Source organism: Gopherus evgoodei, chromosome 6 (assembly GCF_007399415.2).
Source record: "Gopherus evgoodei ecotype Sinaloan lineage chromosome 6, rGopEvg1_v1.p, whole genome shotgun sequence".
Taxonomy (NCBI): domain Eukaryota; kingdom Metazoa; phylum Chordata; order Testudines; family Testudinidae; genus Gopherus; species Gopherus evgoodei.
Window position 1 is genome coordinate 79,742,257 of NC_044327.1, and position 12,734 is coordinate 79,754,990.

A 12,734-nucleotide genomic window follows, 5' to 3' on the forward strand; every position below is an offset into this window, starting at 1 on the left:
AATGAAGACTCAATCATTATTCATTCTGTATGTTACAGTTAACATTTATTGGGGTCATGTAAAATTTGTGGGAGCATAAGTGGTACCTGTGTTTTAAAGTCAGTATATTTTATTTTCTGATCAATTGCATTTACTAGATCAAGGGTTGAGATTTGTTTTATTTTTAGAAAACTGGGAAGTACTGTATCTATTTTGTGATTTTTCACTAAGAAAACTGTGTTTCCCTTCTGGAGAGGAAACATATGTCTGATTATGTTTTGCATAACCTTGCACATCTTCCTACCAGTAAATGAAAGATTGCATTGCAATTTCAGTGTCTTTGTATCTTCTTCATGTCTAAGTACTATTGTGATTACATTTGTTAAGCATGTGATGAAAAGAATAACAAATAGAAAACACATTTTCCAGCATGGTTAATGAGTTAAAAAGATATGGAACCAGTCTTGCTCTGAGCTTTTTTTAGTTTTTACATACTACTGTGATGGCACAATTTGACAATACACCGCTACCCCGATATAACGTGACCCGATACATCACAAATTCAGATATAACACGGTAAAGCAGCGCTCCGGGGGCAGGGAGGGGGAGAGGCTGCAGACTCCGGCAGATCAAAGCAAGTTTGATATAACATGGTTTCACCTATAATGCAGTGTTTTTTTTGGCTCCCAAGGACAGCATTATATTGGGGTAGAGGTGTACTATTAGTTTTTGATAATTCATTCATTACAAGCATTGCAACATACAACATTTGTTGCATGTTGATAGGTTATCATCCACAGTATGTTACATGTGGAGAAATACAAGAATACATGAATACAGAGGGAAAGAAATCTAGTCATTAAGTGATTTGAACATCATCCTTTTAAAAACTGTGTCAAACTATGTCAATTGCATTGCAATTAATTTAGCAGAACATCACATGGTTCAGCCTTGACCTAAAGCAAATGGCTGTAGATAAATCTGTCCTATTTCTTCTTCAAAGCGAAAGTTAAATTTCGAGGCAGGTGTTAGAGTTTAAAATAAGGAGAGCCAGATGTGAATAGAAGCTACTTCAGTCTCATGAGGCTGGTTATAATTTAGCCCTTTCCCTGGGGTGGCACACAATCAATGAGTTCCAAATCCTGGGGCTACCTGCATTTATGTGAAGGCATGGGAACATTGCTTCACAACTTACTACTGAACATATGTGAAAAAATTAGAGCAGAAATTAAGGGTAAAAAGGTTAATTTCAGAAGTTATTCATAAGCACCATGTTCCTTTGAAGCTGTGAAATTAAGATGATATCTGAGGGGAAAATATTGAAATGAGGAAAGTGTTCTTGTAATAGCATTGTAAACAATCTAAAAATTATGTTATGGCTATTAAATAGTTTCCTTTCGTCAGTGTTGTTTAAATATATACAGTGTTTTAAAGGAAGTGCTATGTAGGTCATATGCAGCACAAGTGAATACATTTAAGGATTTCTCTTTGCTGGAATCTAAGTGAAACAGGGAAGACTTAGAAGGATATGACTTCAGAATTCTTGTCAATACCTTAGTGTGTCTGCACTGTAAATTGATACATTGTGTCTTGAGTTAGTCTACACAATAGCATTCAGTTCCACTTGATAAGACTAGCTTAATTGGCTTTAAGAAAATAAAGCAAGGTAAAGAAAGATGTACAAGTGAAAGAGAGGACTTGGCATTTTATTGGATTTTGAGGCCTGTGAGCCATGTGTCTTAATTGGGGCCAGTTGGGATCAGTTAATAATTGCTGTCAGAAGATCAAATTTAATTCTCTTTATAAAAAGACCACAGTGGGATAGAGTTAAATAAATTGTCATCTGAGGTTTCAAGTGAACAAAGCTTTAATTAGGTTGATAAGGATGCTGTAAGAGAGAGAGAGAGAGAGAAACAGGAAATTGATGAATGTGCTATGTACCATATTGGGCCATGTATGACAGTACTGTCAAATATCTTTATTTTGAGAGGATACATATTAACATGTAGGGTTATTTTGCTAGAATAGTGTATGTATCTAAATGCTTTTGACAAGTAATATAATTAGAAACTTTATCTTAAATGATTGGGACTAGAGATTGTGACTATTAAACTTTTGCTATCTGCTTTAGCTTAGGGAGCAACTTCATATATTCATGCTTTTTTTCATTATCTGTGCCAGAGGAAAATTGCAGAACCTATTTATTAATTATATTAAGCATATCTGTAGCTTATGACAAATATTCAAATTAACTAATTATTCCTCAGAACACTTGTATAAGGTAGGTGGGTATTATCCCCATTTTATGGATGGGAAACTGAAAGCAAATTCCAAGATGACTTAATTTATTAGTGGCAGTTGCAAGATTAGAAGTCAGGAGTGACTGCCTGTGAGCCTTGAGCATGCTCTTCTATACTGTGCTGCCTTTCAGCTTTACTGCAGTTTTCTGTTTCTAAGGCTATTTTATCAGAAATGACTTTGTATATCAATATGATTATAAAAGTGCTTTTTTCTGAGTAAACATAATGTACATTCAAGGCCACAAAAAAGATTAGCTAATGTATCTTTTTATTGATTTTGTTTTGTTTTTGTTCAGCTTATTGCTATGATGATAATAAAATGAACAATGTTGACGATGATCCATTAAGAAAAATATTCTCTTTCCAGATGGAATGGAAATTGGCAAACAAACTACACTTGGTTACTAAGGATGAAATCCACAAAGGTACTTAGGCACCTATATCCCATTTTTAGGCACTTCTGTGATCCACAGAACTGCTTGGATGCAACCTAACCCCATAGCCCCTAACTTTGCTCAGGACCAAAGTTTTTGCCTCTCAGCATGCATACTGCAGCTTCATTTGAGGCTCCTGGGTGCCTATTTCCCTCCTGAGCTGTACACTATTGCCTTATGCTAGGTGTCCATCTAAGCCCCAGAGCAATTCTCAAACTGGGAATAGACGTTCAGCTGCCTTAATTTCATATGAGGATCTGATCCATTAAGTGAACTTAGAGGCTACCTACTGGATCAGGTCCCTCAGATGAGTTTACACAAAGTGTGTGGGGGTGTGTGATCGCCCATATAATCTTTAGCACAGTGGTTATTGTACTTCTCTAGGATCTGTCTCAAGTCCCCTGCCCCTCTCTCCCCTTCCTGGAAGGGGAGAATGAATTTAAACAGGGATTAGCTGGCTCTCAAGTGTGTGCTTTACCCACTGGGCTTTGGGCTATTCTGATGTTGGGTTTCCCTCAATCTTTGCACTATAATGAAAATATTAATTGGGCAAGTGAAGGAATTAGAATGGCTCTGAGAGGCAGCGGATCTCTCTTCAAATCCATTTTTCCCCTTGGGAGGAAGGGGGACTTCAACTAAATTTCTCTCACATCCTAGGTAAGTACTAAGCTACCGGTTATAAGGAAGGTTCTCCTTCACTCTCTGGCCTTTTGCTTTTTGGGTGGGAGGGCCCTATACATGACTTAGGTGTCTGAACACCTATCTTCCTCCAATTCATGGATCATGAGCAGAGATAGGTGCCTAAATCCAAGGTACAGGGAAGCACCTATCTCCAAGGGAGGGGTAGGGCTTAGCACAGACATCCCTCATTGGTGTGTCCCATTGGCTAGCTTAGGTGGCTCCCTGTCTTGTGTGCTGCCTTTGTGGATTACTGTCTAAGGTGTCTTTCTCCCCTTTTGTTGTATAGAACCTTAGGAAACTAACTCAGGCTTTGTGGTTCACAGTATTGTTCCTGTGATTTTCTAGGTGTTGCAATGCCTAAGTCACTTTGTAGGTCTGGGCCTAAAAGCAGTAACACAGCAGCAAGATTTCCTTGTACAAATGAAGTGTATTTTGTATATCAGTCTTCAGATGATATTTGTCAGGGATGCTGACTTTTTGCATTAGATGTTGCCAAACATGCTTGGGGGGGGCGGGGATTGGGAGGGTGAGGGGGTGGAGGTTAAAAAAAGTAACCAGCTATATGTGCAATGGAGTGGTTACAGCTGGGGATCTGTAGACAGACTGTGATGCTAGATAGTGGCTTTTATTCTTGCAGACAATGTTGGGTTTACCTTTGTAGTAAACACCTTCTGAACTAGTAGAAATTTGCTTCTTCAAGCCTTGAGGTGAAAACTGCTAAACATCCGTTCAATGACGAATTAGAAGAACAAATCCTCGTATGGAAAGTATGAATTAGTTACCTAATGTAATTCTCAAGACTAAATAAGAACTATGATGTGCTTGAGCAGCATGCTAATTAACTGATTCAAGATGGATCTTAGGTATCTCAAGTAAATCTCTTTTAACCCTTTAGAGTACTGAAGTGTAATGATCAATGTTCTAGATTGAGTTTCTGAAGACAAGTACATATGTCTTAAGCTTCTCCACCTCTGCCTCTCACCCACACAGCTGCTGCTTGCTCCCTTCCTCCTTTCCCCACCCGCCAAAATACCCTTAGCCACACTCCCAATGCAAAGCACCAGAAGATGTCCCCACCCCAAAGCAGACCAACATTCTCAGGCTCCTTGTCCACTGCTTCTTAGTCACTGGATCCATGTCTCTGCTTTCCCCCACTGCCAACACCAGGCTGTTTTTTCCCCTCTTCTGGCAAGATCTTTTCATGCATCTCCTCTTTGCTGATACCCACACAGAGGGAGATATCAGGAGCTGTTGATGGGGGAGGTGACTCATGTCAGGAGGCCAGTCATGCGGAGGAACTAGATAGCTTTGGAAGGTAAGGGATGGTGTAGGGCTCACTCCACCAAGTATACCTATTTATCCTGTCTCTCAGCACCCAAAACCCTTCCTCCTTCTGGAACAGTACCCTGCTGCAACCCAGAAACCCAGGAGTAGAGGCAGATCCTGAATAACATACACATGGAGAATAGCCCATATCCTAAGGCTTAAATGGGATATTAAAAAATCCTCCATTATCAAATGGTTATATCAATGTCACTGAATGAATCTGGCCCTTTGTTTTGTAAAGGAACTGACACCTGACTTCAGGTGTTATTACAATTGTATATACTTCACCTGTTTAAAAGAGATTTTCTATCCTAATTTCTGAGCTGCATAGTAAAAAGAACCTTTTTCACAGACAAAAGCAGATTTCTCACTCCTATTTAACTAAGAGCTGGTGTTTTGAGAGCAGTATTTTCTGTTAGCTTTATTAAATACCTGACATACTTTTCATCTCCTTTTGTCCTTGGGAATGGAAGTCTTAATGTAGAATTTTCAGCCGTTGTGTCATTGGGAAGAGGGGGATAGTTGCCTTGTCATAATTGAGTTTTGGAAGCTTCATAGTTTTTATACCCCTGCTACGTTTGTCAAATTAACACTTCTGTATAATAAACTATCAGGGCCATGCATGAAATGCAATTTGTGATTTTCCTTGTTAATGACAATGATGATAGAATAAATGAACAGTTAGCATCTCAGCACATTATCCACCGTATTGTGCAGACTACTTTATATTTCAGGAAGATCACAGTTTAATACCTGACATTACTAGTGGAGTCAGGTACTATGGTCACCTCACCTTTGTCACCTTTGTCTGGCTTGTCCTCGTCCGTTTCTTCATGAATGCAAGTCCATAGCACCCCAAGGTGCTATGGTAAAGGACAAGTTTCTGGAGTTGGATACAAAGAAGGAATGGGACAGTCTTCTGTTTGATTGTTCTCTGATAAGAAAGGAAGTGCCACATATAAGATATGCCAGGTATCTTAGTTTGTTAAAAAGTAACAAAAATATCTGGATAAAAGTTATGTCTTTTAGGTCTGTGATGTAGGATAACATTCCTTTTTCTGTGAACAATCATAGTTCTGAATCTGATTCTTCTCTCACTTACATTAGTATAATTGAGAAGTAACTCCACAGAAATTAGTGGTGTTATGTTGGTGTAAAACTACAGTTAGTGAAGAATCAGGTCCTGAGAGATGAGTCAGAGATATAGAAGATTCTGTGTCACTGTGGGTGGGTGGAGGAGCCATCTAAAAAAGATGTGTATTTGATGCAAAAAATGATCTAATATAGCACCAAAATATGTTCCTTAAGAATCAGACTTTTCAAGTTGAATGAGATAACTACAAGTTATTATATATATAATATAAAGGAACCATAATGTGCCCCTATGGAGAAATACCAATGGAGGGGGAAGGAAACTGTGCAGTGACCCCTTGTGGACCTCATTGTGGGTGCAAGATTTGCCCTTCCATGGAAGAAAGCAGGAGTTCTCACTCATGAACCCCTGGATCTCCCAAGATTTGCTCAGATTTTGAGGATCCTCTGGGGTACCAGTTCTCTGCCATTTGCCTCATTTCCCTGGCAGCACAGTTTCAGTGCAGCCACTGTGATAGAAACTCCCCAGACAGTGCCCACCCTGAGACACCTCTTCAGGGGGTTAACCAGTACAGTGCATGTGCGTCAGTGATGTTAATACAGTCCTAGACTGTCTCACCTCTACCCTATCATTCCAGCAAATGTCCTGTTCATTTCACCTCCCTCCAGTTGCAAATTATTGGATTCACACAGAGCCCCTGCACAGGATCCAAGGGAAAGGAATGTAATTGCTACAGAGATAGCTGAACCCCCTGATCCCTTTCTGCACAGAGAAGGGAGATCCACAATTTGAGGGTCCCATTCTCATGTCAATCCTTAGAACACAATCTGTCCCTAAATTTAGAAACTTGCTGCGCTACCTAGTAGACTGGGCTCAGTAGGCAGTGTAACAACATGGATTAAGTTTAGGCCAGACTCCAGATTTAATATTACCTGCAACCTGTTTTCACGTTTTCGGTCCCAAATGGCAGCAGTTTCACAGTACTAGTTCCTCTCATGCTGTTTCCACCATCTTGGGCTCAAATCCTATTAGAATGGGATGAAAATGAACATCTAATCTCATATGATTTCAGCAACACCCATACTGGCACCTGAAAATAGACCCCTTCCAGTTTTGCATCTGACTTGGAATGAAACCAAGAGGAGCAGTTTAGATCCAGGGATCAAAAATCACCCCAAACATTTGAAAGGGTCAGAGTCAAGGTTCCGGCTTGGCCCTTCTCTACTTCCGAGGCAGCTTGGTGGTGATGTGTTACATCATTTTTAGAACTTGGGAAGCGCGACTGTATTATGAACTTTTGACTAGGCAAGCTCTAAAACAGTATTGATCAGGAAGAAAGCAGCTCAGCTTCCCTCTCAGCTAGAGGAATAATGCAACAAAAATATAAGGGATAAGGAGTCTAAAGTAAAATGGAGGGATTTTCCAGGCAACATGGCTATATTCAGGAACACATCAGACGTAAAGTCAGACATCAATAAGAATAATAACTAGACTATTTCTTTTGAAGTGGAGACTTAACTGTTGAAAATAAAGTAGACATGTTCTGCTCCCCTTAAAATAAATAAAGACAATATTAATTAGGTAAGAAAACCTTATAAATTCAGCAGGTGCCTTCAAAGTCAGTAATAAAATTAGTAAAATCAGCATATCTAGATAAATTATTAAAATTTTCTCTTAAAATGATAATGAATCACCTAAATATGAGAGAGAATTGATTTTGCAGCTAGTGAGCTTGTGGCTATTTTGCCATTTACTGAATGCACAGCTAGCATTCTGTAGTTCACTTTTTTTTTAAATTAATGCCAGCTTTTTGCAAAACGATGTGTAAAGAATATGTTGAAACTGGTTAGGTTTTACTTTACAAAAGACATTTTACCTCAGATAAGATAAACAAATGAAAGGATCAATAAAATTGTTGCACTCACTAGTCCATGCATCAGGATTAATGTTTTTTCAGTTTTACATATGCTAACTTCAGTAGTCTGTATTCATATGTTATGACTATTATGATTTAAATGTTTATTTTACGCTTCCTGTAGAAAAATGCATGCTCTCCTGAGATAAGTTTAGCAGATTAGAATGAATTCCCTCTCACATCTTTTAATGTGGTATTCTGACCATAAGATCAAAACACATAAATGTAGGTTATGTTCAATTTCTAAATCAGAGTGTTGTGGACAGATGTTTGAAATCTTAAAATGACTCATTCATTTGTTGCATGGCTTCTTGCCCAAATGAACCATACAGTAGAGTGCACTATTTCTGTATCACAGATATATTGCAACGATGATGACATGAAATATGTAATTCTGTTATAAAAAGTTGCTGTTAATAAGCCAAATTCTGCCCTCAGTTACACTCATGCAATCGCATACAATCTTAAGGGCCAAATTTACCACTGGTGATATCTCTGTTGACATTGGTAGAATTATATCAGAGACAAATATGCTCAGTGCAGAATTTGGCCCAGTGACTTTTGCCCTTGTGCTATATTTATTGCAGTACTAAACAGTACAAGGTGTGGGATTCAATAGCATCTTTATTTGATCCAGCGTATCTCTTTTTTAAATGGTATAATTCTATTTATCTGTACATTGTGCCTGATCATCCAGTCCTTGTACAGGTAAAATTTCAGTGGGAGTTTTGTTTGAATAAGGACTTCTGGGGATTAACTGTTTGTTTCTTTGTCTGTTTGTTTGCTCATTATTTTAATTAAAGAAAACAAATTTTTCTCAGACACCAGTCATTGTTCAGTATTATAGGTATATTTAGCTCTTCCTTTAGAGCCTGATGCAAAGCTTATAAATTGTGTCAATGAAAAGACTCCAATTGATTGCAGTGGACTTTTGAATCAGGCCTTTATCTGTAAAGGTAAAGGATTTTTTTACAGCATCTCTCATTTATTTACTTTTTTCATAATATACAGGATGTTCTGTTTGTTTTTGTTTGTTTGCTTGTTTTTTAAATTTTTAATCTAATAAGCCTACTCAAGAAACATGCTGCCTAAGAAAAGAGAAAAATCTTTATTGCACGTCTGTTTCTTTTGTGATGAAACCATGAAAACTTTAATCAGCTAAATCTTTCTGGGGTCACCTTCTTGTTTATAAAATAACTATTTTGATTCTCCTGTTTAGATACTCCTTACTACCCTTTCTGTGACTTGTTCAAAGAACTCTGTCTGGGGTGTTGCAGCCGTACAGATTCAGACAGTACTGTTCGGAGAAGGAAGTGGAGAGTTTTGGTTCCCATTTTGCACTTCTGGAACAGTTTAGGGAAGGAAGCACCTTTACACCTTTTATTGTTCGTGGTTGCTGACATCATATCCTTCCCTGACCACTCTGTGCGTGTTTCCTGCCATTCTATCAAGATTTTTCTGTGTTGCAGGGAGGGAAAGGGAGAGTTTGTGTGTGTGTGTGAGAGAGAGAGAGAGACAGACAGACAGACAGAATGAGAGGTGGGAGTGGTTGAATGATCTGCAGCATTTTTCCTTTACAACTTTTTCCTTTTTTTGAGGCTCAAATCACTCTTCCATCAGCTATCTCTGCCTGTGCCAAATCATAAAGTGAACAGAAGCCCGCCAAAATGAAGTTCCTCTTTTTAGTAAGCAGTCTGATTTTTTTATGTTTGGGTTTGCAAAAAAGAGAGAAAAAATGCTGAAGACTGTAACTCCACAGCATGTAACTATGACATTTTAAAAAAATGCAGATTATTTATATGTAACTATGTCATTATGTTGGAAGGTTTCTTTTATGTGGAAAGTTATTTCAGCGAGGCTTCTGGAATTATTTCAAGTCCCTTTGGATAATGAAAGCCTGCAGGACAGCTTAAGTTTTGTACTGTTTGCAAGTTTTCTACTTAGTGTGCTTTATTTGCGTTTGGAAAATATAATTTGATCAGTTAACAAGAACTTTAAAAATGTAATACCATAAACTGTATTCCTGCAGGAATATAGAAAAAGTATTGTGAGCATTACTGAAATTCCTAGAGCAGGTGGAGGGCAAATGATAATACCCATATTTCTTTGTATTCTGGTTGACACAAAAGTTGTCAGTCCTTTGAAGGATATGACCCATGAATCAGATGTACTGATTTACTCATCTCAAGATACATTATACTTCATCGATATAGTTGCTTTTATATATGTTTGTAAAGTGTGTGTACAGACACTCAAATGTGAAATATACAGTTTAGAACAATATATGTGTATGTGGGCATATTTATATGTATGTATATAGAGAGACAGATGCACAAAATACCATATATCACAATTTATTTGTATTTGCAATAAAAATAGCAAATTATAGAAAGGCAAGAAATTCACTAAACAAGATCAATAATTTTTATTTGTCATTAGGTTACTAAACAAAAAGCAATCAGGAGAATAAACAAAAAGCACCTCCAGGTGAATTCAGTAAAAGGTAACCTGTTGCCTTTGGGTAACACTTCTTGCATGTCTGTGTAATTTTGAGATAGATATCTATGTATGGGTTATCATAATTTCTTCTCCCTCAGACATCCTGTAAATAATGTGCTATCTTCCGCATTTGTTTTTTCTTCCTAATAGATTGTTTCTTCAAACAATGGGACAAATTTTGCTCCCAGTTACACTGATGTAAATTTGGTGTAGTCAGTGAATTTGACATCCATGTAACTGAGGGCAGAATTTGGCCCAAAAAGTATTGTGTGACTATTTTAAGAATAGTTTGTAGTGCCATTATTAAGAGTTCTGTACTCTGAGCTGTCTATAAAAGTTTTTGTTATTTGAAAGATTGGTCTGAAATGTGGACCTGATAACTATGTAGGAGAGGGGCTCACCATATTGTTATTTCACCAGGAGCTGGCTGTGCCCTTCCTAGTAGATTTTCAGCATTCACTGATTTTTCTGCGCTCATTCAGCTTCAGAATCTTGATCTGTAAAGCAGCTCTCATCCTCGCTAACCCTGTCACCACTTCTCTAATCTGTCCACCCTGACCTTCCACCTTGAAATGAATAAGAGCTTAGGCAAGCATAGTGGTGTAAGCCGATAGTGCCACCAGCTTCAGTTGAATGAAAGGAAAGGAAATTGTTCCATATGCATTTGCTGTGGATTAGTGTATTGGCTTATTATTACAGAGAAAGCCTGTTAGACTCCTTTGGGTCCTGTATGTGCATGGGAAACACCACTTTAACTTGCTCTTTGTATTGGAGGTAAGACTATGGGAAAAACAGGAAAGAAACTCAGTCCAAGGAAATTTAAGACTGTTTCTAAAAATAGCCTGGGTTTGTTTGTCAACAGTGAATATCAGATGGGACCATGGCTCTTAGATTTGTTTAGAAAAAAGTTTGTATAAATACATTTTAAATAACTTGTTTTAATTCACTGTTTGGCACATCTAGTTTTTTATGGTTAATATGGCCTGGTAACTGTCATTTTAAGTAGTAAAAAAATTGCTGAACTGTTTCAAATGCGCAAAAAAGCTGCAGAAATACTTGTGCACTTTATTTTGATGGCATCACAAATTACTCCATCTTGCATGCCATATACCGTAAAATAATATTGATTAGCGATATTAGGATCTATACCTTGTTTAATCCAGCAGAATTGATTATATCATAATAGCTAGTTAAAAAATTCTAAACAGCTGATTATCTTTTAGCTATGATCTCAACTCTTCTTAAACTAATAAAATACTGAACAGCTTCAAGTTAAATAAATACAAAGAAAATCAAGAGAGAATTGAAGATCAGACAGAGTGATGTCCAGCTTTTCTATCTCAGTAGCTTTGAATCAGAGCCAAATAATGGATTAAATGGCCAGGACATCGGCTTAATGTTACATAACATATTGTGGGAATTTATCAAGTTGGCTGTGAGAGCACCAGCTTAAAATAAACAAGAAAATGCCAATTTGTTGTAAAATTGATACATTTGGACAAATGAAGAAATAATGTTAGTATAACAGAACTGAGGTAAAAGTGGTGATGCACTAATCATTTTTATTTGAATCCTGTTTAGATTGTGGGATTTTTTTTAAAGTATTTACAAATACTCTGTGCTGTCATACTCAGCTGATAATTATGGTAAATCTTAAGGGTGATAAGAAACAAAAGGAATATTTATATTATATTAATTTTATTGTTGATTTAACATAATATGTGTATGAACTTTTTGAAAAGTTTTTCTTTTGTTTGGTTTGGTTTGGTTAAACAATGTTTTACAAGCCTTTAGAATTACTCATGAAGTTTTTGGCATTTTTTGGAATATTTTCTGTGTGTTGTCATATATTTATATATTTACTGTAACAGTTTTAAATTGTATAATGCAACTAGTTTTTGTAAAGTGCAGAGGACTAATATGTGGGCTTATCAGAAATGTGAAAATACTAATTCAAAACATTCTTTATGTAGCAACTGTTCCTATTATTCTGTTCTGCATAGATTAAGTACCTTATGCAAATATTCTCAAATGGAAAAATTTACGTTAGCTAGTTACGTACCTGTGGGATAGATAGTTTAGAACATACTTTGAAATGTAGTGGGATAAAGAAGTACTACTTTTCTCTTAAAATATTTTAAGTAGTACTTGAATTAACTGTAGGTTTTTTAAAGAATGAGATTAAAGGATTTAGATTTAAACTAGCTGACATTTCGCATATATCAAATAGCACTTTAATAATGGTCCATCCTATTTGCATAATGAGGGGCGTTATCACCCCTGCTGTCAAAACACAAGATTGTTTTCCCTTCAGGAATGAGTTAGCTGGCCTACTTAGCATACACAGGTACAGAAAGGTTTGTTACCTCTCGTATTTAGGTAATTTTTCATATTAGCACAATGAATAATATTTTTGAAATAGAGATACCTAAATCCATGACAATTATAGAGACATTAATTTCAGTCATCTTAATCATTTCTTGAAAGATTTGTCGGGTCATTTATAA

At 36.9% G+C, this 12,734-nt stretch overlaps 1 protein-coding gene across 21 annotated transcripts in view; it reads left to right on the forward strand.

The window, feature by feature from the left end:
- Positions 1-12,734, forward strand: part of MEF2C (myocyte enhancer factor 2C) — a 157,103-nt gene that overhangs the window by 59,836 nt on the left and 84,533 nt on the right. For 2 of the 21 annotated variants that reach the window (XM_030567805.1, XM_030567806.1), the window contains exons 1-2: positions 9,327-9,413; positions 10,168-10,231. The exons of 17 other annotated variants lie outside the window; for them this stretch is intronic. The gene's annotated coding sequence lies outside the window, so the exon portion shown is untranslated. Of the gene's footprint in view, positions 1-9,326; positions 9,414-10,167; positions 10,232-12,734 lie in introns of those variants that run through there. 2 more of the 21 variants (XM_030567807.1, XM_030567810.1) reach the window with 1 other exon arrangement.